Here is a 27,572-nt window from a genome sequence, read left to right as displayed (position 1 = left end):
ATTTACTTTTACCAATTATTTCCTTCATAATTTCCCATTTCTCTTTTAAGTCACTATTACATTTTAGTATTTGATTAAAATAATATAAAATTTTATGTTTATTTTTTGTTTTTTCAAATAGTTTTTTGTGTTGTTTGAAGAGGAATAGATTCGCTTCGCTTCTAATTTTTAAGTATTTTACGTATAGTTTTTGTTTTCGTTTTGAGGATTTTTTTATTATTTTTGTTATCCATGGACGGTTTAATTATTTTGCTTTTATTTCTTTTTGTTGAATTTAAAAACTTTTATTAAATTGTAGGATAAATAAGTTTATAAAGTTAATGTACGCAGAGTTTATGTTTCGTAGGTCACATTCTTGGTAGACCTTTTGCCAATTTGTTGCCGATAGCAAGTCTTTAAATTTTTTGAGTAGACGTTTCATCGATTTTATTATTTTTTTATAACATAAGATTTTTAAATTAACAATATTTTTGGAATTTTGTGACAGAGAGAAGTATATTGGAAAGTGATCTGAAATATCTGTTTTTGTTATTCCAGATTTTAGAGAAAGATCTTGTATTGAGTTTGTTAATATATTGTCAATAGCAGTAATAGATTTGGAAGTTACCCTTTTAGGTTTGTTGACAATGGGGAAGATATTAAGTTGAAACATGTCGTCAATAGAAATTTTTAGTAATCGCATGCTTGTTGTAGATTAAAATATTTAGGTTTATATCTCTAATAATGAATAACTTTTACTGCTCTCTATTTTTGAAATTATATGTTTCGTATAATTTAAAACTTTACTAGTATCGCCATCAGGTGGTCTGTACCGCGTAGAAACTAGAAAGTTCTTTGAGGCAGTGTTAATAACTTCCGTTGTGAGGAACTTATTATCGCCATCAGAGTTTGAAAGATCATTTCTTATCTTAATGTTTAGATTATTCCGTATATATTTCACAGTTCCTCCTCCTCTTTTGCTAACTGATCTTTCTTTAGAAAATATTTTATAGTTTGGAATTTGGAGGTCAGAGTTTGTTTCTGCTGCTTCGTCAGAGCACCAAGTCTCTGTTAGGCAGATCATACTAAAAGTATGTTTGCATTCAAGGTTAAAGTTTTTTAACTTGTTTATATTAATAAGTAAACTTCTGATAATTATGTGTATTATCGTCAAGTTATGTGTAGTGGTTTTGAGTTCAAATTTAAAATTTTCTTTATCAAAATATGCAGATTCGGAGTATTTTTCGTTTAAAAAGCTAAAGTCGTCATAATGATTGTGTGGTAAAGATTTATTAGCAATTTCATAGATATTCAAACGCAGCGTTTCAATGTCTGAAAATTTTAAAAAGTTGCGTTGAGCTGGATGGCAAAAAAAGATAAAAAGTTAATACTTTTGGTTTTTATTTTAATATCAAGGATTACATAAGGCCCCCACAAATCTTCAAAATTTTGAATCAAATCAGAAAAATGATTCGAGAACCAATTTTTAAAATCCATATTTAGAAATCAAGATAATTTTATTTATAAAGATTCTGTAAAATACTATCATAAGAGATAATATTGTTTTATGACAATGATTGATTAGTATACTGCAATTTATAAAGTAAGATCTTATATAAAAGGGGGAGCAGTAAATACCTGCTCTAAGCTTTCATACAGTGACCTCTTATTTTAAAAAAAGATTAGTTTAAAAATTGCTCTTTTTTAAGATTCAAGACTCAATTTGATTTGCAAATATATAGTATAATTGATTCGATATTCTATTCAATGTTTAAATTTTGGATTTATTGGGGTTTTGCGTTTATTGCGTAATGTTAAAATTAAGTAAATCATGATTTTTTTACATTTTGTAGATAGATAAGTTATAGCTACAGCAGTCTACATCAATAGTGAGCGCTAGTTCTTTATCCACAGAGCCCATTTTTGAAAAATGCCTAACAAAATCTGATGTGGATTTACTAGAAGAAAAAGTCAAGGCTAGCAATGTTTTTAAGAGTAGAGTGATGAGTTGCTACTGATAATAACTCAATTGTTATGAAATGAAAGTTAACAGTATGAGTTTCAATGTTATATTATTATTTATTATTATTATTTTTTTAAAACATAAGGGTTCATTCGCATATAACGTTACGCATTACAACTGTTTATACCCCCTCTTTGCCCCCTTTGTCAGAAAATATGACAAATTATCAAATTTTTTCTCCTTGTCACGTCACGTAATTTTTGTGTGTTTTTGTTAAACTATTATTTGTTTATTTTAAAAAGTAGCAAAAATATTTTTAATTTTATGCAGTTTTTAAAATTTATTGTGACGTCACAAAATGTATGACGTGTGTTGCGAACGACCCTTGAGTATTTTTTATTTTTATAGTAATAGATGAATTCTCGTAGCCGTTGTGGTGGTAATACTCCATATAAATCGGCTATTGCTATTTGAAAGTTGTTGATGAGCGAGGACGCTAGGGCCTGTTTTAATGTCTCTGGTGGTTCATTGAAGATAAATTTTAAATCACCAATTTACGAAATTTAAAAATTTTAAATTTCGTAAATTGGTGATGTATATTTTTTTTTAAATATGCATCAAAATAATAGCTGATTAAACGTTGAAAAGATCAACGTCTTTTGTAATCATCAAACCAACGTCGATAAGTGGCTAACATTTAGGACAAAAAATCAATATGGAATCAATGTTGACGAGAAACATTTAATTAACATCAAATCAACGCCTCATTTTTTAGCGGGTTTACCTCAGTTTTTTAAAATCTTATTTACTAGCAAAAGCCTAATCCCCATTTTTGGGCAGCGACATTTATATTATCAAAGAGTTATCAAGGAGTGAGAACGAAGTAAAAAAGTAAAAACCTGTCTTTTTTCAAGGAACTGTGTTGTAAAAAACATTTCACTTTTAAAAAAAATTTATAAACGATATTGTTTAGGGTTCGTTATCAAAATCGCAAGTTTCGAAAGTTTTCGATTAAAACGGTAACGAAATGCCTCTTTTTTTGCGAAATCAATAAAAATTTATGAAAATAACCGAACCTGCCAAATTAATTTCAAAAATGAAAAAGCAATTTCCAAAAGTGAAATTAACTTCAAAACAAAAAAAGTGGATTTCGAAAACTGAAATTAATTTCGAAAGAAAAAAAGATTTCCGAAACGTTAAATTAGAGCATAATGGTAAAACAGAGCAGCCGTGGCGCAGTGGTTAGGGTTATGACGCAGAACTCAGAGGTCCGAGGTGCGTCGCCAGCTCTAGCTCAATAAGCGACATTGGTAAGGAAGGAGGCCTGAACCTCTAGTTAAATGCTCTAACGCGTAGCTTTGTGATAAGACCGTAAGGACTTCTGAGAGCACCTAAAAAACCTAAAAAAAAAATTAATTAATTTTGAAAAAAAAAAGGATTTCGAAAAGCGAAATTAGTTTCAAAAGAAAAATATTAATTTTGAAATGTGCAATTAATTTCGAAAAAAACCAAACAATATTTGATAAGCTACATTAATTTCGAAAATAAAATTAGATTTTGAAAAGTTTAATTAATTTCAGGAAGAAAAAAGAAGAATTTTGGAAAGTTAAATTTATTCCAAAAAGTAATTTTAATACCTTATATTTTGATTGCATAATAAGATTAAAATAACAGGGGGCCTTAATATTTTACCATGGGGTGTTTCGCCAGGTAGACCTTTTATTACATATATAAATTAAATTTTATAGAGAAATATAAATTATATAGATAAATATAAATTAAATTTTAGGCGCACTTGGTTTATAATAAGAGAAATTACTGTCAGCAAAAAAAGTATATTTCACCCTTTGCCAAACTTGGTTAAATATAATAATGAGTTTTTATATGATAAAAGACAAATTACGGAAGAGTTTAATAAATATTTTGTGTGTGTAGGACCAAATCTTTCAAAAAACATTCCTATAGCAAACAGCCTAATGATTGATCTATGTTTCCCTCTTAACTCTTACTTGAACTCTTTTGAATTATCTTTTGAAGAGTTTGAAATTGCATATAAAATGTTGAAATCTAACAAAGCGGTAGTAATAATGTTGCCGTTAATACCCTGATGGTATTAACGGCAACATTATTATAAGTTCATTTGATGTTTTAAAAGATATACTCTTTAGGATTTTTTTGATATCAATTAAACAGGGAATTTTTCCACAAGCTCTAAAATTAGCAAAAGTCATGCCAATATTAAAAGGTGGTGACGTTGAGAATATAAGTAGCTATCGTCCAATTTCACTACTTTCTGTATTCTCTAAAGTTTTAGAAAGAATTTTGTACAATAAAATTTATAATCATCTTACTATAAACAATTTATTTTACAGCAATCAATATGGATTTCAAAAAAACAATTCCACTGATTATGCCATTTTACAATTTACAAGAAATATATCTGATTCATTTAAAAATTCTCAATTTACTTTAGGTGTTTTTATTGACTTGGCAAAAGCTTTTGATACTATTGATCACATAATTCTTTTTAAAAAGTTGGAGTGGTAAGGAATTACTGAAATTTCGCTTAAAAGTTAACAAAATAATCGGAAACAATTTGTTTATGCAGATAATAACGTATCATCTAATTTGTTAAATATTTCATGTGGAGTTCCTCAAGGATCCATATTAGGACCCCTCCTATTCCTAATATATATTAATGATCTACCAAAAGCTTCTAACCTAATGACAACTATGTTTGCTGATGATTCTAACTTATTTCTTTCTCATAAAAACATTTTTACACTTTTTAGCAACATGAACATGGAACTAGCCAAATTTTTAAGTTAAGTATAAACAAACTATCATTAAATATTGATAAAACTAAATGGATTCTTTTTCATCCTCATGGTAAAAAGCACCAGCTGCCTAGCAACTTACCCTTTCTTTTTATCGATAGCATAATTATTAAAAGAGTTCTAGTGACAAGATTTTTAGGTTTATATATCGACGAAAATCTTAATTGGACAAACCACATTGCTAACTTGTGCAATAAAATTTCAAAGAGTATAGGCATTTTATACAAAATAAGAAACTTTCTAGATAAACATACCTTAACTTAGTTATATTATTCGTTAATTCATTGCCATATTTATTATGCAAACATTGCTTGGGGTACCACTTATAAAAGTAAACTTAAACCTCTCTATCGGCAACAGAAACATGTAGCACGCCTTATAAATTTCACGGACCGTTTTGCTCACGCCAAGCCTTTTTTATATGATATGAAAGCACTCAATATATATGAGTTAAATGTTTTTAATATTCTTTGTTTTGTGTATAAATGCAAGACCCACCTATCAACCGTATCTTTTATTAAATTGTATTTACAAAGAGATAGAAATAAATATATTTTAAGGAACGATAATTTAATTCGACAACCATTTTCACAAACCAATTTTGGAAAGTTTTTTATTTTATTTCGCGGACCATTTTTATGGAATAGTATAGTTCTAAATACTTTTAAAGATTTTTCTCAAGAATGTATTTTTGATTTTTTTAAAAAAAATTTTATAAAACTCATTTTTTCAACTGATAATATACTAATCTACTTTTAAATTTTAAAATTTTTTGAAAATCCTTTATCTATATTAGTGTATGTATATATTTAATGTATATCCTTTTTTATTTATTTTTTTGTCTGTTTTTTTATCCACAAGCAATTAGCGGTTTTCTCTTCTTTGAGTAAACCGCATTCTTTATATTTATTTCTAAAATTTATTTCTTAACGATATCTTGACTTGTTAACTTTTATTATTGTAACAAAGTTTATTTAAATTGTAATAAATATTGTAATAAAAAACAAAAACAAAAAAAAAAAATATATATATATATATATATATATATATATATATATGTATTTAAATATTAAATATAGAGAGATATATTATAAATATATATATGTATATATGGCAAAATAATATTATTTTGGTAAATTTAATTCGGTGCCAGTATGTTTGGTATGTAATAAATCTGTTTTTGTGTGTAAAGAGTATAATATAAGGAGGCACCATGATTCAAAACATCTAAAAAATACTTTACCAGTTTTACGACAAATTAGGGGAAAAAATGAAAACTAATTTTTTTATTAATTCGTTGCACAACAAGATTTGTTAAAAAAAGGTAATATCTTAACAGTAAATGCTACTGTTGCAAGCTATAAAATTAGTCTCTTTAGTTACAAATTCTAAACCATTCAGTGACGGGGAAAGATTACTTAAATTTAAAATTATTCACATCCCTTCCCTCCTCAATGCATTTTTTTTGCATTTAGTCAGAAAAATTAACCCTTTTAAAGAAGTCGGCAAATGTAGACTTTTTATTCCAGTCAGTCGTCGAATTTCAAAAAACAAGGACCGTATTTTTTAATTTGCAAAAATTTTAATTGCACCCTACCATGTGACACCTACTAGCGTCTGCCCTGGTGGTAGTTCAATGATTGAATACTTTTTTCCAGACTGGAAAAGAAAGTAAAGACAGGAAAGAAAACACTTTCACATTAATTAAGCCGTTTGTTAAAGAGTTCATCAGGTAAACAAAAAGGAATACGAGTGTTTGAAGTTACTAGGAATTTTAAGTGAAAACAAATTTCAGTTTAATTCGAACTCTTTTAACAAAATGTTATTTGATAAAGAAATATTTTTTTTTATTTGTTTTCTTTAACAATAACTGACTGCTTCAATAAGCTTAGCGCAAGCCGGTATCGTTGCTCCGTATCTAATAAACCCGTTGAACTAAATAAACATTCTGATGCCACCGATGTCGCTGAAACTGAAAGTATTACCCGTGCAATTTGCGTCAAAATCGGAAACAATTTTTGATTAGCTTAAAAAAACTCGATGGCACTATTTACGTAGTTCTGAAAGTATTGCAGACTGTAATTGTTTATTTCTTTTTAAGTTTATCATTGTTTTCAATTAAATTACAACATGATTTATTTGTTACAAGTTCAATTAAATTGATTGGCTTTTGTCTTTTATTGTTAATTACAGTAGTAGTATTTGCAAACGGTGTCTTTGGCGATTGCTGAAATGTTTTTATAGTATTGTCGGTCGAGCTGTTAGATGAGTTTAAAGTGTTGTTTAAACAATTTTTTTCAATCGCTATATCGATTTCTTCGGAGTCTTTTAGATCCATTTCATAAAATGTTTTTATGAATATTTCTGCCTTTGTAATGCATTCATATCTATCGATACCATTTTTGGTAAACTCAATTTACGAAATTTGAAATCAAGAAAAGTAGCTAAAAATCATTAGCAAAAATGTATTCAAAACGCCCTTTTAGAGACCTTAACAATTGTTTTTGAAAAGTTTTAACTAGTTCTTTAAAAGTGGGTTGCGATTCAAGTATCCCATATAGAAGAGAATGCAATGTTGAAAACAGAAATGTTACTGTAAGGTATTTCTTTACGTTAAAAAGTTTTGTTAGCTTTAATTGGGTGTAACAAGTCACATAAATCCTTCAGCACCTTAGGCATCTTAAGTTCATTAGCACTGGGAAGATAGTCTTTTATATTTGGTAATTGATGCTTATCATATCCAACGCAGTTTTATTAGTTAATACAATTCAATCATATCGAATTGGCTATACTAGCGAATAGCTATATCGTGTACTTACTTGATTTTAGTTTCATATCGAAGTGTTTCTTGAACTTCTCATAACTTTTCTTGTAACATCTCCGAATGCTTAAATGAACCGAAAATGTGCCTGCAGGATGAAGTAACCTTGGCGATTTCCAATTTGTCTTCGTTAATTTTTTCGATTTCTTTAATTTCACTTTTTGTAATTTCTTTATTAATTAGTTTTCCCTTACCGTCGTAATCTTTTACTTCGTAACGCTTTGACCCATTTTTCATTTTTTTTTACTTTTATATCTCTCGTGTTTAGAAGATCGTTAACCACAAGATTCAAACGATGACCAGCACATGGAATCTTAAGAACATTATCATCAAACTTATTTACTGGAGAGAAAATGTTTGCACCAGAGTCAGTACCTAGTGCAAAAATCTTGTTACTGATTAACCATTCACTGAAGTTTTCGTTTAACGAATTAAATAAATATTCAGCTGTTTTCACTTGAGACATAAACCTAATACTCAGGTTTCGATCAACCAGAATCATGTTTTTGTCAATAAAATGACAAGTTACACCGAGGTAGCTGTTTTTACTCAATGATGACCAACCATCACAAGTAATTGTAATAAAATGACATCCCTTCAAATCTAGCATTAAAATTGATTTTAGTTTGTCCGTAAATAATGGAGTTAATTTCTTGCTCGCCGTATTTTTGCCTGGCATTTTGTAGCTTTTGTCAAAAATAGCGATTAAGGAGATTATTATAACTTTATTTCCTTTTTAGAGTTACGTGACATAATGATTGCTATGGTTTTAATGTAATGATTGAAATCTTTGTAAATCTCATCTAAATAACCACTAGAGAGTAATAACCCGTTTACGTTGAAACAATGATTTCATATACATGCGTTAGAGGCCTTAAGGGAATTGCATGTTATAATTTTTAAATATCATAATTACATTATTTAGGAAAAGCGAACAAATTATTTTGTAAATTCTAAATCTAAAGTTTAAACTTACGTTATGCAAATTTAAAATTAAAAAGTGATTAAACTAGTGTTGTTATCGACTTCAACTAAATCGACTAAATGTCGACAAGTCGAAATTAGTGACTTTGAAAAATCTAATAGTCTATCTAATTGACTTTGGATTTTCTCCTAATCGACTAAAAGTCGATTTAGTCGAATAATAGTACTTATACATGTATTTCTATTATCTTTTTATTTGATTGAACATTGTAAATCATTTTAATTTTATTTTGTTAACTAAAGCAAATATGACTGTTAAATAGAATGATTTTTTACAGATAAATATATTTATATATATATAAATATATATATATAAATATATATATATATATATATATATATATATATATATATATATATATATATATATATATATATATATATATATATATATATATATATATATATGGTGTAATACACTAACATAACATATATATATATATATATATATATATATATATATATATATATATATATGTTATATTAATGTATTACACATATATATATATATATATATATATATATATATATATATATATATATATATATATATATATATATATATATAATAGATATATGATAGATATAATAGATATATGAAGAGTACACGTGAAAAAACGGCATAGTCGCATTTAAAAAGTTTGAAGAAAGTATTTATGTATCATTTAAAAAAGTATTTGTATAAAGTTTAGAAAAAAATAAATTTTTATAAAAGTTACAAATATTATATTAAAAATGTAAACTTCAGATAAGTTATTCAAAAAATAATTTTTTTAAATTTACATTCATGCTTTATATGAAAACTTTTTTAAATTATTAATATATACTTTCTCAAAACTTTTTAAATGGGTTTTTTCCCGTGTACTATTTATATATTATAAACAACCATAAATATTATACTATATACAAACATACATACATGATATAACTACATATATTATATGTATATACACACATGCATATATACATACATACATACATACATACATACATACATACATACATACATACATACCTACATACATACATACATACATACATACATACATACATACATACATACATACATACATACATACATACATACATACATACATACATACATACATACATACATACATACATACATACATACATACATACATACATACATACATACATACATACATACATACATACATACATACATACATACATACATACATACATACATACATACATACATACATACATACATACATACATACATACATACATACATACATACATACATACATACATACATACATACATACATACATACATACATACATACATGCATACATACATACATACATATATACATACATACAGCATTTTTCGGTGCTTGAGATAACTTTTTGATATAGAGCAAACACTAAACATTTATATGTTTATGGTTATTTCAAATAAGGATGCTTTGCAAAATTTGCGATGATTGGAGCCTTGAAACAAAAAAGCGTTAAAATTTTGGCCAAATCTGCCCTAATCATGATAGCAACAAGTTAACAAAATACTTTTTTTACTATTTTTAATTAAAGTTATATTTATCAACAAATTTTATGTTTCATATAATAATTTTTCAACATTCAAAAATTAAGACAATATATAATTTGTAGCCCCCTCAAGTTAAGGGGGATTAAAGTTTTATAGTCATAATTTTTGAACGCTGAGAAATTATACCATGAAATTTAAAACTTGTGAATATACTTTATTTATATGAATATACTTTATTTAAAAAAACTTTAGTTGAAAAAAGTAAAACGATATTTTGTCAACTAGTTGCTCCAACGTTTGGGGTTTTATAGTTGTGTTTATAAACAAATAAGCCGAAAATTGTTATAAACAAAAAATCCGCCACTGATATATATATATATATATATATATATATATATATATATATATATATATATATATATAAATATATATATATATATATATATATATGTTATGTTAGTGTAAAACACCATCAGTAACATTCTTCCTATAGAATTCTTCATACACCATTCTACCTAGTGTATTCTACCACTAGGTAGAATACACTAGGTAGAATGGTATATTACGATTATATATATATATATATATATATAATCATATATATATATATATATATATATATATAATCGTAATTAAATAATAAAAGAACGCGGGAACTCGTAGAAGACCATACGGTCTTGTCGTCGAATACCGCTAAGAAATGATCGTGTTAAAATTTATAAAATATTTACAAGAAAAGAAATAAGTTAACGAAGTAAGAAACTTAAAATATTCCGTTACAAATACAAGATACATTATTGTATATTACAATTGTTAATGATGCATATATAATTTTTATAAATCAATAGTTAAATAGGGGGTAAAAAGGAAGATCAAAAAAAAAAAAAAAAAAAAATAAATATCAGAAGTATATTGTTACATCTTCAATTGGAAAAATGAGTTCTTTAAGCTTTCGTTTGAAAGAGAAGTAGTTACTTTGATGAATAAAATCCTTAGTAAAATTTTTTAAAACTATTTTATTCGATAATAATGGTCCGCGATAATCAATACAAAATTTAAAAAGATTTGTTTGAAAAATGGGCTGCTTAATAAAATTATCATTCCGCAAAATGTATTTATTTTTATCTTTCGATGAATACAAATTATGGAAAGAAATAGGGGATGAATTGGTTTTACATTTAAACATAAAACAAAGAATATTAAAAATATTAAGCTCATATATATTAAAAACTTTTATTTCAAATAATAGAGGCTTGGCATGAGTATAACGGTCTTTAAAATATATGAGACGTGCTACATGCTTCTGCTGACAATAAAGAGGTTTAAGTTTAATTTTCTTTGCTCTACCCCAAGCAATGTTTGCATAGTTTATGTGACAATGAATAAATGAGTGATATAATTGTACTAAAGTACGTTTATTTAAAACATTTCTTGCTTTGTACAATATTCCTATACTTTTTGAAATTTTACTTGATAAGTTTTTAATGTGACTTTTCCATGTAAGATTTTCATCTATACAAACAGCTAGAAAGTTGGTTACTGTTACTTGTTTAATTTGTATATTGTCAATAACAAGATGAGGCAAGTTAATTGGCAGTTTATGTTTTTTGATAAGAGGATGGAAAAGAACCCATTTAGTTTTATCAATGTTAAGAGATAATTTGTTAGTCTTAAACCAGTCAGATATTTTGATTAACTCGATGTTCAAGCAACTAAATAAAGTAGGAATGCTTTTGTGTGACATGAATAAATTGGTGTCATCAGCAAACATAATTGTTATTAAATCCGAGGCTTTGTATGAATCATTAACATAAATAAGGAAAAGAAGAGGTCCTAATATGGATCCTTGAGGAACTCCACATGTAGTATTTAACAAATTTGTTGATAATGTTTCATCGGCGTAAACAAATTGTTTGCGATTAGTTAAATAACTTTTTAAAAATTTAAAAACATTGCCTGTTATACCACAACATTTTAATTTTTTAGCAAGAATTTCATGATTAATGGTATCAAACGCTTTCGCTAAATCAATAAATACTCCCAATGTGAATTTAGAATTATTAAATGAGTCTGATATACTTCTTGTAAGCTGAATAATTGCATGCTCTGTTGAGTTATTTTTTTTAAATCCATATTGCATGTTATATAATAATTTGTTTGATAAAAGGTGATTGTATATTCTGTTGTACAAAATTCTTTCTAAAATTTTAGAAAAAACAGAGAGGATAGAAATTGGACGATAGTGTTTAACATTAGTTTTGTCTCCTTCTTTAAATATAGCAATAGTTTTTGCTATTTTTAAATCATCAGGAAAAACTCCCTGATTAATAGAGCATTTAAAAATTTGGAAAAGTATGTCTTTTAAAACTTCAAAACAGTTTATAATAATGTTCCCATTGACATCATCTGGACCAACTGCTTTATTTGACTTTAACAATTTATAAGCACTTTCAAACTCTTCAAAAGACAAATCAAAAAAATTTAGATACCAGTTTAGAGGGTCATATGTTGCCTTAAATGATTTTTTAGGGTTTGGAATTATTTCGGCTAGGTTTTGTCCTACAGATACAAAATATTTATTAAATTCGGAAGCAATTGTTTTTTGATCAAGAATAAAATTATCATCTACTTTAATAACTGAGGGCAAAGATTGCGATGCTTTTTTAGTGTTACCCGTAATTTCGTTTATTATTTGCCAAGAGCGTTTAGAGTTTAATTTGTATTTTTCAAGTAAATTAGTGTAATATATTAATTTTGAATTTTTCCTTAGGCGTTCAAATAGTCTTACGTAATTTTTATAAATGGTCTTACTCTCAGTTGTTTTCAATTTTAAATATTTAATATAAAGTTTTTGTTTAATTTTAGATGATTTTAGAATACCTTTAGTAATCCATGGCGATTTAATTTTTTTATGTTTGTAATTAACTTCTACTTTGGGAAAATTGATGTCATAAATTTCATAAAAAATTTTAAAAAAAGATTTGTATATTAAATTAATGTCTTGAGAAAAGTTAATAATGTCCCAATTAACTAAAGAAAGTTGATATTTAAAAGATTCTAGGTTTTTATTATGAAAAAGTCGTTTTTTAAATGATTTTTTTTTCATTATATAAAACTTTCGCATAAATATCTATTGAAAAGAAAATAGGGAAATGATCAGATATGTCACTTTTAATAATCCTTTTTTTAAGCGAATTATTATAAATATCATTGGTTATAATGTTATCAATTAAGGAAGTTGTTGTTTGAGTAATTCTTGTTGGTTTGTTTATTAGAGGAACTGCTCCATTTTCAAATAGGCCATTATAAAACCCATTAATGTCTTTTTTGACGTGATATTCAAAGCAATTTAAATTCAGATCACCTAATATGTAAAGTAAATTCTTTTCGTGGTTGATTTTATTTACAATATCGTCATGTAAAAATGAACTAAATGTATTAATTTCGCCAGTAGGTGGGCGATAACAACAGCTAATTACAATATTTTTAGTTTTATTGCTTAATATTTCAATCGTTAAAACCTCTATATTGAGGTCAGAAATTCTCATGTCATGCCTAACAAAATACCGTAGGTTTTCTTTTACATAAATAATTAAACCACCGCCGCGTTTATTTGTTTTCCGCCCTAATGAAATTAAATTATAGCCCGGTATTTTGAAATTATTATCTAAATTTGAGTCAGCAGAACTACACCAGGTTTCAGTTCGGCAAATTACACTAAAAATAGTTAGATTATCCTCAAAACTATTGCAAAGATTTTCAAAATTTTTTTTTAAACTTCTTATATTTATATGAATTGCATTAAATTTATCACGCTCAAGAAATTCTTTTATTTCAAAAGTATAAAAATAGCTGCAGTTGCATTGTAAAGCATCTGTTTCACTAAAATAACTTTGATCCGGATCGGACTCTTTGTTAAGTATAAAATAATTAAATTTAAAAATGTCAAAATTTTTAGAGCGACTTGAATCCATTTTTGTATTTAAAAACAATAAAAATTAAAAATAAATAAATAATAAAGATAAAATCAATAACTCTAAAATAAAAGAATTTATTAAAAGTCGCGCGTTACAAGTTTATTATATACAACTTTAGCATATTTACCTTTGGCTCTCAAATCTTTTGTTTCTTTAAATAACTGTTTTCGCAATTCTAAAGTTCTTTCACTGTAGTCTTCATTTACGTATAATCGATCGTTCCACAATTTTAACTGAACATAGTTATCCAACGCAGTTTTTTTGTCTTTGTAGTTTAAAAATTTAACTATTATGGTTCTGTTGTATTTTTTTCCATCGCTACTTTTTTTCCCTGTCCTGTGCACCCGTTCAATTTTAACATTACTTCAGGGATAGTCAAAATGTATTAATTTTCAAATCTAAGAAACCTTACCCCAACGAAAAGGGCCGATATATACAAAATGAGCCTCCAAAGTTTTTTTTTTGATTGAATTTTTTTTTTACTATATTTGCCTATATTTTAGTTTAAAGTATATATGGGTTTTTGGTGTCCCTTGAAAATCTGTTGGTTGGTATTAAAAATCGTGAAAACTGGTAGTTTTTAGAAATTTTTCAGTTACTCCTGTTGTTATATATTCATATTTTGGTGCAACTTCATTTTAGATTAGTACATACAATGAACATATAAAAACAAGTGAAGCATAACTTAGGTCAATGAAAGTATAGTTGTATTTATAAACAAAAAAACCCAAAATTTTTGAGATTGTTTGTTCCCAGATTCCGATCATCTCAAAGCATCCTAAATTGGCATAGGTATAATTATATAAATTTTTAGAGTTTGTTCGATATCTGGAAAAAAGTTGTCTCAAGTAACTAAAAAATCCGTCTCCAATATATATATATATATATATATATATATATATATATATATATATATATATATATATATATATATATATATATAAAATATACATATATATATATATATATATATATATATATATATATATATACATATGTATATATATAAATATATATATATATATATATATATATATATATATATATATATATATATATATATATATACATATAAATAAATTCTACCTAGTGTATTCTACCATAAGCAGGTTTATCAGAAAGCATCTTCCTGATGAACCTAGCGAAACATGCTGTTGAAGACTACTAAAAATTAGATTTTTTTTTTACTAACTTTTGGGCATCCTGAGAGCGAGACAATTTTTTTTTGCATGAATTCTTTTTTTTTTTACTTTATTTGCCTATATTTTAGTTTAAAGTATAGATGGTTTTTTGGTGTCCCTTGAAAATCTGTTTGTTGGTATTAAAAATCGTGAAAACTGGTAGTTTTTAGATATTTTTCAGTTTCTCCTGTTGTTATATATTCATATTTTGGTGCAACTTCATTTTTGATTAGTACATACAATGAACATATAAAAACGAGTGAAGCATAACTTAGGTCAATGAAAAAGGAACTTTTTCTTATAAAAGAGGCAAAACCAGCTATGTCAGGTATAAATATTTTTAATAATAATGAATTTATTAAGTTAATGGCTTCTAAAAGATTAATTTAAATATTTTTTAATCTCTCTGTTTATATGTACTGCTTTTAATAAGTTTTTGTATTCTTTAACATTTTATATAAAACGAACAGTTAATATTTGCGCCAATATCAAATATTATTGCTTGTCCCCTTAAAAATTATTTTTCATGATGTTCAAATAGTCGATTTGAATGTATTTTCTCTAAAATCAAGATACCCTGGATAAAAGCTTGTTTTGATGTTTTAACTGGCTTAAGTTTAGTCTAACCAGTTTATTATATGCATAAGTCCTATTTTAACTTTTTATTATTCTAACTTAAAAAGAAATTCGAAAATAAGAACTATAGGTGGTTTCACTAAACATAATGAGTTTGAAATAAAAAACTTTTTCGGGCTGGTCCCAGTGAAAAATAAAACCGCGTCCCACATGGGTTCCGCATGGGTTCCGTGTGGGATTGATGGGATTTATGTGGGACGGATTTTCCCATGTGGTATCCGTATGGAAATTTGTCACCTTAAACCCATGTGGGTAATCCCACATGGGTTACATGTGGGAAACATATGGTATTTACACACATGGGAAATCCCACGTGGGTTTCCTGTGGGATTTGCATGGGATTTAATTTAAAAGCTGGAAACTAAAAAAAAATTTTAAATCGACATTGCATTGCGTTACGTTTATATTGTGTGAAAATACTTTATATTAATAAAGAGAATGGCAAGCAAGCATGTAAGTGCCACGAATAATTTTTATCTTTCTTTATAGAAATAAGATTGAGATTTGTGCAAATAGACTTATTATTAGGATAATATAATAGTTATTTGAATATAGATCTTGAGTAAATTATTTGCAAACAACTGATGCAAGTTGAAATGTTGTCAAAAACCAATCTTGGATGCATGGGACACTGCAGTGTCCCACAAAGAAATGCAGGTTTGAAAGTCAAAGAATTCCCAATTTTCTTTATTAAAAAAAGAAAAAAATAGGATGGAGATGGGTTTCTGTAACTTTTTTTATGCTCCAAAACTTTTAACTTTAGATATAATAAGGTCCTTAAGACTAAAGGGACTTACGAACTACATTGAGGAACAAAAACAGGATATTTACAGAAACTTTTCAATTTTTAATCTGGAGTACCACAGTGTTATTGAGAATAAAGCCTCTGGGTCCAGTTTTCAAAGTAATATGATCTAAGTAATGTTTAAATAAAATAATATGCTTTAAAATGCATATAGTTATACATATAACTCCTGATAGTTAACTATATGTATAACTAGTTATACATATAATTATTATTAATATATAAGATATACATAAACTTATTTTTTAAGGTTATGCTTGAACAAATTAGTACCAATTAATTCAAATTCAAGGTTTAGTTAAAGTTCAAGTTAATGTTCTTATTTATTCATTGTTTTTGTTAGTTTTACATTTATTTGTTCAAATTTATCAGTTAGTACTATATTTTACTACAGTAAGAATGTTTATCATTGTTGAACGTGATTTTATTAGTAACTTAATTTTATTTTCAACATATTTTGACAACACCCTTTATATTTTAAATGATGACAGCTTTACTTTTCTATTGATGTTAAATTTATTACGTTTCAATAACTCAAATTAAATCTTAACTGAATTATTGTAAGCTTTGTAGGGTTTTGTTGTATATCAAATGGTGTTGTAAATAAAGTAAAAATAATATATATATATATATATATATATATATATATATATATATATATATATATATATATATATATATATATATATATATATATATATATATATATATATATATAAATATAACATTAAAACAATAAAATTGATACAAAATTTCACTTTAAAACGAATACCATTAACATTGTGATGATAACAGCATTAGGAAACTAGTATTTATGTATTATTATTACTATAAAATACTATAAAAATATATGTAATACTATAAAAAAATAGTTTTTTAATTCATTCTATAAAATGGAGACTGACAACTGATGATTAATGGAAATAAATACAAATTATAAAAATCATGTATTATTACTAAATACTATATTAATGCTAGTCTACAAAGTTAAAATTAATTTAGAGCATTGTTATTAGTTCTTTTGCGATTCGCACTTCCACTTCTGTCTCTCAAATTTATAAAATAGGTGGTCAAAGCTTGCTCAATAGGTAGGTTCTCAGCATAACAATGCTTTTTTCTTACACTTTCTAAAGAGGCAAATTGATTACTTATTTTACTTAAATTGTAGGGTTATCTATGCATAATGATGTCAGATGATGACCCGGTTTATTGAACAACTTCACCCTTTATCAAACTCAGTCAATTTTTTGCCATCTCCCATTGAAAATGATGTCAGTTTTTGTTATCGTATTATGATGATATATCTGAATTGTTAATATAATATAAAAAATGCATATACCATCAATTTTTTTCTGGTTCAATTATACATTTATTCTCAACAGTACTAAAAGTAAAAAAAAAAAACATAAATTGTTTTTTCAGATAAGCAAGCTAATTTCTGAATTTAAATTGTTTTTCCTATGATCCTCTACAGTTTTAAGCAACAAAAGCAAGAAGTTTTTAGACCACATTGTTGGTGTAAATACCTCTAAAACCTGCTCATAGCTAGCATAAATTGTTTTACTTTTTTTTTAAAAAAATATTTTAACTTTTTTTTTAATTCAATTTTTTAATTGACATTATTTTGGTCTCAACATCCCCTCCCCATTGTCAATTATTGTTAAACTCACACTGCCCCTCTATCTATTGGCATCATTTATGGATGATCTCATAGCCTAAATACTATATATATATATATATATATATATATATATATATATATATATATATATATATATATATATATATATATATATATATATATATATATATATATATATATTATTTTTACTTTATTTACAACACCATTTGATATACAACAAACCCTTACAAAGCTTACAATAATTCAGTTAAAATTCAATCTGAGTTATTGAAACGTAATAAATTTAACATTAATAGAAAAGTAAAGCTGTCATCATTTAAAATGTAAAGGGTGTTGTCAAAATATGTTGAAAGTAAAATTAATTTACTAATAAAATCACGTTCAACAATGATGAATATTCTTACTGTGGTAAGAATTAGTACTAGTTAACAAATTTGAACAAATAAATTTAAAATAGTAAAAAAACAATGAACAAATAACTTGAACTTGAACTAAATCTTGAATTTGAATTAATTGGATCTAAATTGTTCAAGCATAACCTTAAAAAATAAGTTTGTATAATAAATTTTATGTATAACTAGTTATACATATAGTTAACTATCAGGAGTTATATGTATAACTGCATGCATTTTAAAGCATTTTATTTAATTTATATAATACTTTAGATCATATTACTTTAAATACTGGACCCAGAGACTTTATTCCCAATTACACTGTGGTACTCCAGATTAAAGGTTTCTGTAAATATCCTGTTTTTGTTCCTCAATGTACTTCTTTAGTCCCTTAAGTTTTATGAACTTATTATATATAAAGTTAAAAGTTTTGGAACCTAAAAAAAGTTACAGAAACCTCCCTATCTCCCCCCTATTTTAATTTTTTTTTTTTAATAAAAAAAATTTGACTTTCAAACCTGCATTTCTTTGTGGGACATTGCAGTGTCCCATGCATGCATGCTTGGTTTTTGACAACATTAGAACTTGCAACAGTCAATTGTTTGCAGATAATATACTCAAGAACTATATTCAAATATCATATGAACATGTTAGAGAATGTTCATATGATATTTGAACATCACAAATTTAATAATATTGTTGTGATATGTTATATAAATAATTCCATAATAGATTATGATATGAAAATAAGATAGGATATGAAGGCAATGATCAAAGAATAAATTTACTTATAGAAATTTAGATGTTTGTTTATTAGTTTCAGAATATTATATTATGTGTGACCGCGGCCTTCTATAATAACAAGCCTTGACATCGCGCAACAAAGTTGTTAAACTGAAGGCCAATTCCTAATACTGTGTTTATATTTTCATCTTTTAACATTAGACGAAAGTTTGTGTTCGCGCTTTTTTAATAAATCTTTAAAATGTGATTAGTTTATAAATTAGATAGCCCAACATCAAGACGATAATGTTGAAAGGTTCAAGGCGTTAACATTGTAAGGTAATAATATTGTCAAACTAACGATAAGTTTTTTTAATAATTAAAATGCCTTAAAAATGCCTTTAAAATGCTGTGTATCTCTTTGCAAGTCGAACTATCTCAACTACAACAAAAATATCAATTTATACAACTACAATATCAATTACACTACAACAAAAATATCAATACTCAACTACGACAAAAATATCAATTTATAAATTCCCGAAGAATCTAGAGGAGAGAAAAAGATGTAGTGAAGCTATCCCAAGAACTGGTTTTATTGTTACTGACTATACAGCATTATGTCAACTGCATTGGCCAAATGAAGCACCTTTTGAAAGCAAATATGGGAAGCAACGACCTTTAAACCCACCATCTGTTTTTAAAATATTCCGCCTAGTTGTTTTGCCACACCAGCAAGTAAAGTTAGTAAAAATGTAACTTTAAGCGGTTTTCGAAACATTTTACCAGATGAGTTAAATGATTTTCTAAAAGAGGATGAACTTATATTTGACGATATTCAATCTTTGTTAAGTGATAATAACGATGTTATTGTTTTCCAGCTTAATAAAAAAAGTTTGCACATACAATCAAAATTGTACAAACTTGGTGTTCCATTATTTATTTTAGTAATTTTCAATGATTATTCATTTGTAGCTAACCATAATGGCACAATTTGTAATATTTCATATTTAGCTGTAAACAAATTAAAGTTAATTAAAACAAAATCAGCTTTATTAGAAGCAGTTAGATTTTTGAAAAATAAAGAAAGTTCGCTTCAGTCAAATATTCTATTCGAACACCTTAATGCTATGAGAAAAGTTAATGTTGGTAAAGTTTTATATACTTCAGATATTATATGTAGAGCATATGAGTATTTTGCTATGCGACGAAGTTTATATGATTGTTTGTGTATTGACTACAAGTTGCCAAGTATAAGGACTTTAACCCTGTTGAGATATATTGATAAAACTTTTTTTTTGCTTGAATCAACTTTTGTTGGTGTTTTTTATTGTTGGTGATTTTTATTGTTACCAATTTTAGCAAAAAAAATTAAAAATACAGTTATCTTTTTAATATATAGATATATACTTTGTTATGGTTCTGCTTGTTATTGATACTATTTAATATTACATAAATATTCTTAATGAAATTTGAAATACGAAAAATATGATTATCTTTTAACAATTTTTTGGTTTTCTTTTTATATTTCCGTCTTTTCTAGAGATTATTATTAGAAAACATAGACTGCCATTACACCCTACCTAATATAAAAATATATCAATATAAGTAAAAGTGAAAGTTTAATCGGCCTTCAGTTTTTACGGCATTTTGCGCGATGTCAAGGCCTGTGATTATAGAAGTCTACATCATTGAAAAAGTAGGTTTTTACATTTTTGTTTTTGTTTTTTTGTTTAACTACTTATCCTTATTGATCACTTTTTTTCAGGATTCTCCTCAGGGGTTCAAGCTCATTACGCATAATATGTGTTTAATTACGCATAATACGTTAGTCATTGTAAGTAATAAATTAGGAAATAATTATTTGTGAAATATTGTAGTCATTAATGACTTCAAACTGGCTAATAATTAAAATTGCTCTCTCTCTCTCTTTCTCTCTCTCTCTCTCTCTCTCTCTCTCTCTCTCTCTCTCTCTCTCTCTCTCTCTCTCTCTCTCTTTCTCTCTCTCTCTCTCTCTCTCTCTCTCTCTTTATATATATATATATTTGTATTTATATATTATTTTTTTTAGAAAATGTTTGAAGAAAGTTAGAAGATACCAAAAACCTTGGTATTATACAAGCCGAAGCGATTTAATTAATTCAATTGACAAAAAACGGCGTGTAAATCGCAAAAGAAAAAATAATATTTTTAATATTCGTTTTGGATGTATTGATTAATAGCATTTATTTTAAAATAAATTCATTTTGCAACACGTTTTTTAATTTTATAAAATTTCGTCATAATAGTTTAAGGTAAATCCCACATAGGTTATAGGTGGAAAACATCACATGTAAAAGATCAAAAATGCTACACGTTTTGAATACCAAATGGGATAAAGTAGCAAATACCAGATTAAGTTAAGCCTCTCTGAAAGCTTCGATGATTAATTTTAAATTACTATTTAAGTAATTTTTAAATTAAAAGAATTTTAAAAATTATCATAGAAGCATTCGGACTTTCATTTGTCTAGTATTGACTACTTTTATACCATTTGGATTAAAATATGTGGCATTTAAGATCTATAACATGTAGTATTTTCCACCTATATCCCATGTAGGATTTACCACATAAAACCCATGTGGGATTTACCATATGAAACCCACATGGGACAAAATAATAATCCCCATATGGGTTACATATGGTAAAAACCCACGCGTATCCCATATGGGATTTACCATATGGAATCCATGTGGGATTTACCATATGAAACCCACATGGGACAAAATAATAATCCCCACATGGGTTACATGTGGAAAAAATCCACGCGTATCCCATGTGCGCTTTTTCACTGGGGTAATTCTATTCTCAAAAACAAAATCAGTAAAAATAAAAAAAAGTTGCCTAAAGACAAGATTGAAGATTTAAATTTTTTGAAAGATCAAGAAGGTGAATGAAAGTTTATTATTGATTCTCAAGATGTTAAAATATAAGGTAGTCAATGCTTTTAATTAAACAATTTAGCTCTGGTTTAATCTCTGTTAACTATTTTTTTTACTGATTGTAAACTAAAACTATAAACTAAAACTACAATTTCCCTGTAAATTATACAAAAGAAAGTTTTAGAAAGAAAAATTGTTCACAGCCTAAGAGTTTGGTAGGTGATATACCCAACAGAGAACTCATAGACACAATTGTAAGCGAGCACTCTTCAATTGAATCTGATTTCGATCTGAGTGATTGATATTACATATAAACTTCTGAAAACCCAGATACAGTAAATGCAAAATTTCACTTACTGTTTCATTTACTGGTACAGCGTCTGATAAATCGCTAAATTTTTTTTTGGCGATTCATCAGAGGTAACAAATGCGATTCTACCAGAATTTATCAGAATGAAACAAATGCAATTCTATACCAATGATTGATCTTTATGAAGTTAAAAGATGCCATTCTACTTTAATAAAAAAAAAGAAAAAAAGAAAAAATGAAAACATGTCAATCATTACAAAAGAAGATGTTAATTTAATGTTTGTAAGGGTAGCCATTGTAAAATTGTAAAGGTAGTCATTGATGCCTCGCTATATCCATGTGTAACTCATTTTGATAGCAAGATCTTGTTTGACCTAAACAGAGGATAAGTATTAAAGAATGGATGTTTTAGTTAACATTAATGGAGAGATTTACCTACTTGGAGTACCTCCGCTAGTGTCATCTACTGTTGAAGATCGATTCTTAGACGCGATGAATTTAATTAAGAAGTATCAACTTATGTCAAAAATAGAGGAATATGGTTTAATACAACGTCATCCAATGCTAAGATAATTAAAGAATCAGTTTCCAGAATATCTAAAGAACTAGATATGCATTTTCTCCAAATAACCTGTGGACATAATGTGACTTAATAAAGAATGCTTAACATTTGGAAATTCGTAACCAATGACAAAACAAATAAACCTTATAATACTCTTTTGAAAAATGTAAAAAATATTTTTGAAGAACCTAATTTAAATTAAAATCCGGTTCAACTGTAATGATTTGATTGAAATATGGTTTAAAGCTATCTTTTTAAAAGGCAGCTAATAGATCATTGACATTTTGCAAAGCCTATGTTGGTAAACCAGGTGTTATAAGAGGTTATAGAAGTGAGCTTGCAGAACTAGTTGTCACTTATTTATCCCTTTTTACATATAAAGTAAGAAAAACTGGTGTTATTCGTCATGCAAGATTTTTAGGAAAAGCGTTTTAACTTGTGTGGCTGTGATGCAGTAGTTTGAACGCTTTCTTGATAAGCAGGAGATCCTGGTTTGAAACGAGCTTTGGAAATGTTTTCGCGTCACGGTAAGGAAGGAAGCGTTAACTTCCTGGTTAAATGCACTTCCGCGGTGCTCTGTTACCAGTCCGCAATGTCTTTTTAGGGCACCTAAATAACAAAAAAATATTGAAAAAAAACTTCAAATTCCATCCAATCCATCTTGTGTTTGCTCAAGAAAATGATAAACTGAAAACTGAAATTAAGTTTGTAACAGAATTAATTATTTGCTGTTATGCAAATCTACAATCTGAGGATGTCATCAAAGCTCCGTTTCTTGACATTACAGCCATACATTAAATGCATTTGTACAAGAATGTTTGTACAAACCCAATAGCTGTTGATATTGTATTAGAATCTCAGAATAAACATTGTTGGTATTTAGATTCAACTACCTCAAACAACTAACTACCAACTACCTTGATACCTCTAGCTTTGCTAGTTGATGAGCTAATATTAGTGGAAAAGGCAAAAAATGCATCAGCAATTCTGTCATTTGATATGCCTTGCTCTAGACTTTTATAAGCCTGAGAACAAAGTAAAAGTTAATATCAAGGAAATTTATAAAATGGATACAAATATTAGTAAAAAAAACACTATCTTTGTCTGTTTTGGTTACGACTTTTCTTATCTGATTTCTTACCTTACATGATTGAAATTGATAAGTTAAAAGTTAAAGAGTAGCCCTCACTCCACCAAACTATTGGCATACTCAGTCATGCTTCAAAAATTTTCAAATATATACTGAAACTTCGAGTTTTGTAAATGACCATTCAGAATTGTCTATAGGTATGATGGGACAGTATATTCAGAGATATTCCAATTAAACTGAAAAACTCAAAAAATTACTCACAGTAGTTTTGATTTGTATTTATATCACCAATCAAAAAAATTTAAAAAACTAAATTTAATAATGGGCTTGGTGTGATAAAGAAAAAAATAAAGAGTTAAACTTGAGAATTGATCATTGGTTATCTAAAGGATCAGGAATGTAAAAGACAACCATCAATGACAATATTATCTATATTTTTATTGTTTGTTTTTTTAACCTATACTGATATTTAACCAGTTAAAGTCGTAAATAAGATTTTTTTTTGTTGGAAATTTTGTAATTTAAAAAATCTAGAACTGGTAGTTATAATTACCATAATATCAGTATAGGTAAATAAAAAAAACAATAAAAATTTAGATAATATCACCATTGATGGTTGGCTTTTAAAGTCGACACAAAATAACTCCTAAATACGGTGAAAAGCAAATTTATTATATGATTTTAAAGAAGCTTCTACAAACACGTTTTGTCTTCCTTCAGATAACCAGTTATCGATTATCAAGTTTGTCTCTTAATCTTTTTTGTATCACACCCTAGGTTTAAAAAAGCTAGGGCGTATTGAGGTGGTTTACCTATACCTGAATGGAGGTGTAAGCCTCAATGCGCTTGAGACGTAAACCTCAATTTGTTTGAGAAAAATTCTTTTTTTTATTTTTAGAAAAAGATTAAAAACAATGAAAATAACACGGTAGTAAAATCATTCTTTCATTAGAAGATCCAAGAAAATCATAGAAGTTCCAAACTTCTACAAATTCGAAATAAACATGGTCTAAGCTCATAAGTCATAACTTATCAATTGTCGCCATTGTCACTAGAACTAGTGCTAATATTAAGATCCTTGAGGAATCATCCATGAAATTCAATTCAAACTCTTCTTTTTCGCTTTCTTCCTCGGCATGTGAAACATCCTCCTTCATCATCAATTGGAACTTTTTTTTTTGCCTAAAGGAAATATATATATTTCAATAAAGCAGAAATAAAAAAATAAAAAAACTTATTCAAATTAATATCCTATACCTTGGTTTTTCTTCTTTCTCTTTGTACGTTGAAATACTTCACCTTCTTCGACTTCAAGAGGGTCATCAAGAGCTATATTTGCATCAAAATCTTCAAAAAGGCCTCCACCTCAGGATCTGGGAGCTCTGAGATCCATTCATTACCAGAATCTAAATCATCCAAACAAAGGGGATCTTCAATTGTTTTCTTCTTTAAATCCCTGTGTTTTAGTTTCAAATTGAACATAATGTAAATCAAATCATTGAGTCTCGTTTGCTTCAAGCAAATTCTTCTCTTTGTATCCACCTATTTATTAAAGTATTATAAATCAGTAACATAAAAATCGAAAACATATAAAAAACCAAAATACTTTATATTAATAAATTATTGAAGTAGCTCTAATTTCACATCCAGAAGCACTACGAATCAAGCTCAAGATTTTAATGGGAAATTTTGCTAGTTCAGGCGTTTGATCTTCAAAAGCTCTTTACCAAACCGCTGAAAATAGTAATGATATTTTATTAAATTGATTGAAAAAAAAAAAAGTTGAGATGTGATCCCATATCTGGTTTATAAAAAAATAAAAAATAAATTATTATTACTAGCATACTAAAAATAGTGAAAACACAATTGGACTTTTCTTTTTCCCTGTTCTCACTGCATTTTCCCATCCAAATAAACCTTGTACATTTTGAAAAGAATCGATCTGCAAATCCACTTACTTCTGAATTGTCAACAACAAACTCAAGTGGCTGGATCAAGTTGCAAACGATGTAGCCGAAGCTAACATGGCACTAGGAATATAAAATGAATCTTTCACTTAAGGGTTATTAATAGTTTTTGAATACTTAACACAACTTATGTACAACCACATCTTGAGTTCTGTTCTTCCTCAAGGAATCTTTATTAATGCCAAGACATTGATGCTCTAGAAGCAGTGCAAGAAAGACCCATTAACTTTGAGCCTCATCTTAGGCCCTTAATGTATCGTCAAAGGCTAACAGCTATAAATATTCAATATCTAGAGGATAGACAGCGTAGAGGTGACCTAATCCAATACTTCAAAATGTACCAGGGCCTCAGCAATGTTGAGCTCGAGAGACCAAACCAGTTAACTGCAGCATTAAGTGTACAGGGACCTGCAAATAACCTCCGACATTGTCACGAATTCAACACCAACCAGTAGCTAACTGCACCCAACAAGAATTTGTCTTCGCCAATGGCGTCGAACCTGACTGGAATTTACTTTCAAATACTATTATATCTGCCGCATCATTGAACAACGTTAAAAAACAATCAGAGACATATTTTTTTGAACGTTTATTACAAGAAAAAAAGAAATTCACTTTTATTATAACGGAGCTTTGTCAGTTGCCCTGCTTGCAAATACTTAAATTTTTTTTTATTGATTACTTATATTATTAATTGATTAGATATTCAATATTTTTTTTTTTTTTTGTTATAAAATTTCAAATATACGTTTATCTTTTAATTTACCCTTCCTCATTTATAAATAGTAGTTTTTTAAATATTGGTAACTGATATTGCAGTAGTCATAGCCAACATCTATTTATACTTTTTGGCAGAAGTTCATTGCCCTCAAAGGTTCATTGTGCACAAGAATAAGGAGGCAGTGAAGTTGGTTTCCCGTTCAGGTATGTTTTGGGAACAAGAAAAGAGGTCTGTATGTTTAAATATACACATTGAGCTTATTATTGATTGTATATATATATATATATATATATATATATATATATATATATATATATATATATATATATATATATATATATATATATATATATATATATATATATTTATATATATATATATATATATATATATATATTAAATTTATTTATTATTATATTATTATTATTAAATTTATAACTGCTCTGTTCTTTAAGAACATTGAGCACTCTATTTGTAAAATACACTAACATAATTTACATATATTTATATATGTATATGTATATATATATATTTATATAAATATAT

At 27.0% G+C, this 27,572-nt stretch overlaps 1 long non-coding RNA gene across 1 annotated transcript; it reads left to right on the top strand.

Annotated features, from left to right (window-relative positions):
- The first annotated feature begins 16,055 nt into the window (after window positions 1-16,055).
- LOC136085872 (uncharacterized) lies at window positions 16,056-21,709 on the top strand. Its single transcript, XR_010641234.1, has 3 exons — window positions 16,056-16,346; window positions 21,224-21,292; window positions 21,527-21,709. It is a non-coding gene; the product is annotated as an uncharacterized LOC136085872 (long non-coding RNA).
- Window positions 21,710-27,572: the final 5,863 nt, after the last annotated feature.

This window comes from Hydra vulgaris, chromosome 10, assembly GCF_038396675.1.
Source record: "Hydra vulgaris chromosome 10, alternate assembly HydraT2T_AEP".
NCBI classification, from domain to species: domain Eukaryota; kingdom Metazoa; phylum Cnidaria; class Hydrozoa; order Anthoathecata; family Hydridae; genus Hydra; species Hydra vulgaris.
The sequence above is the reverse complement of the archived record's forward strand: the minus strand, read 5'-3'. Positions and strand labels throughout refer to the sequence as shown.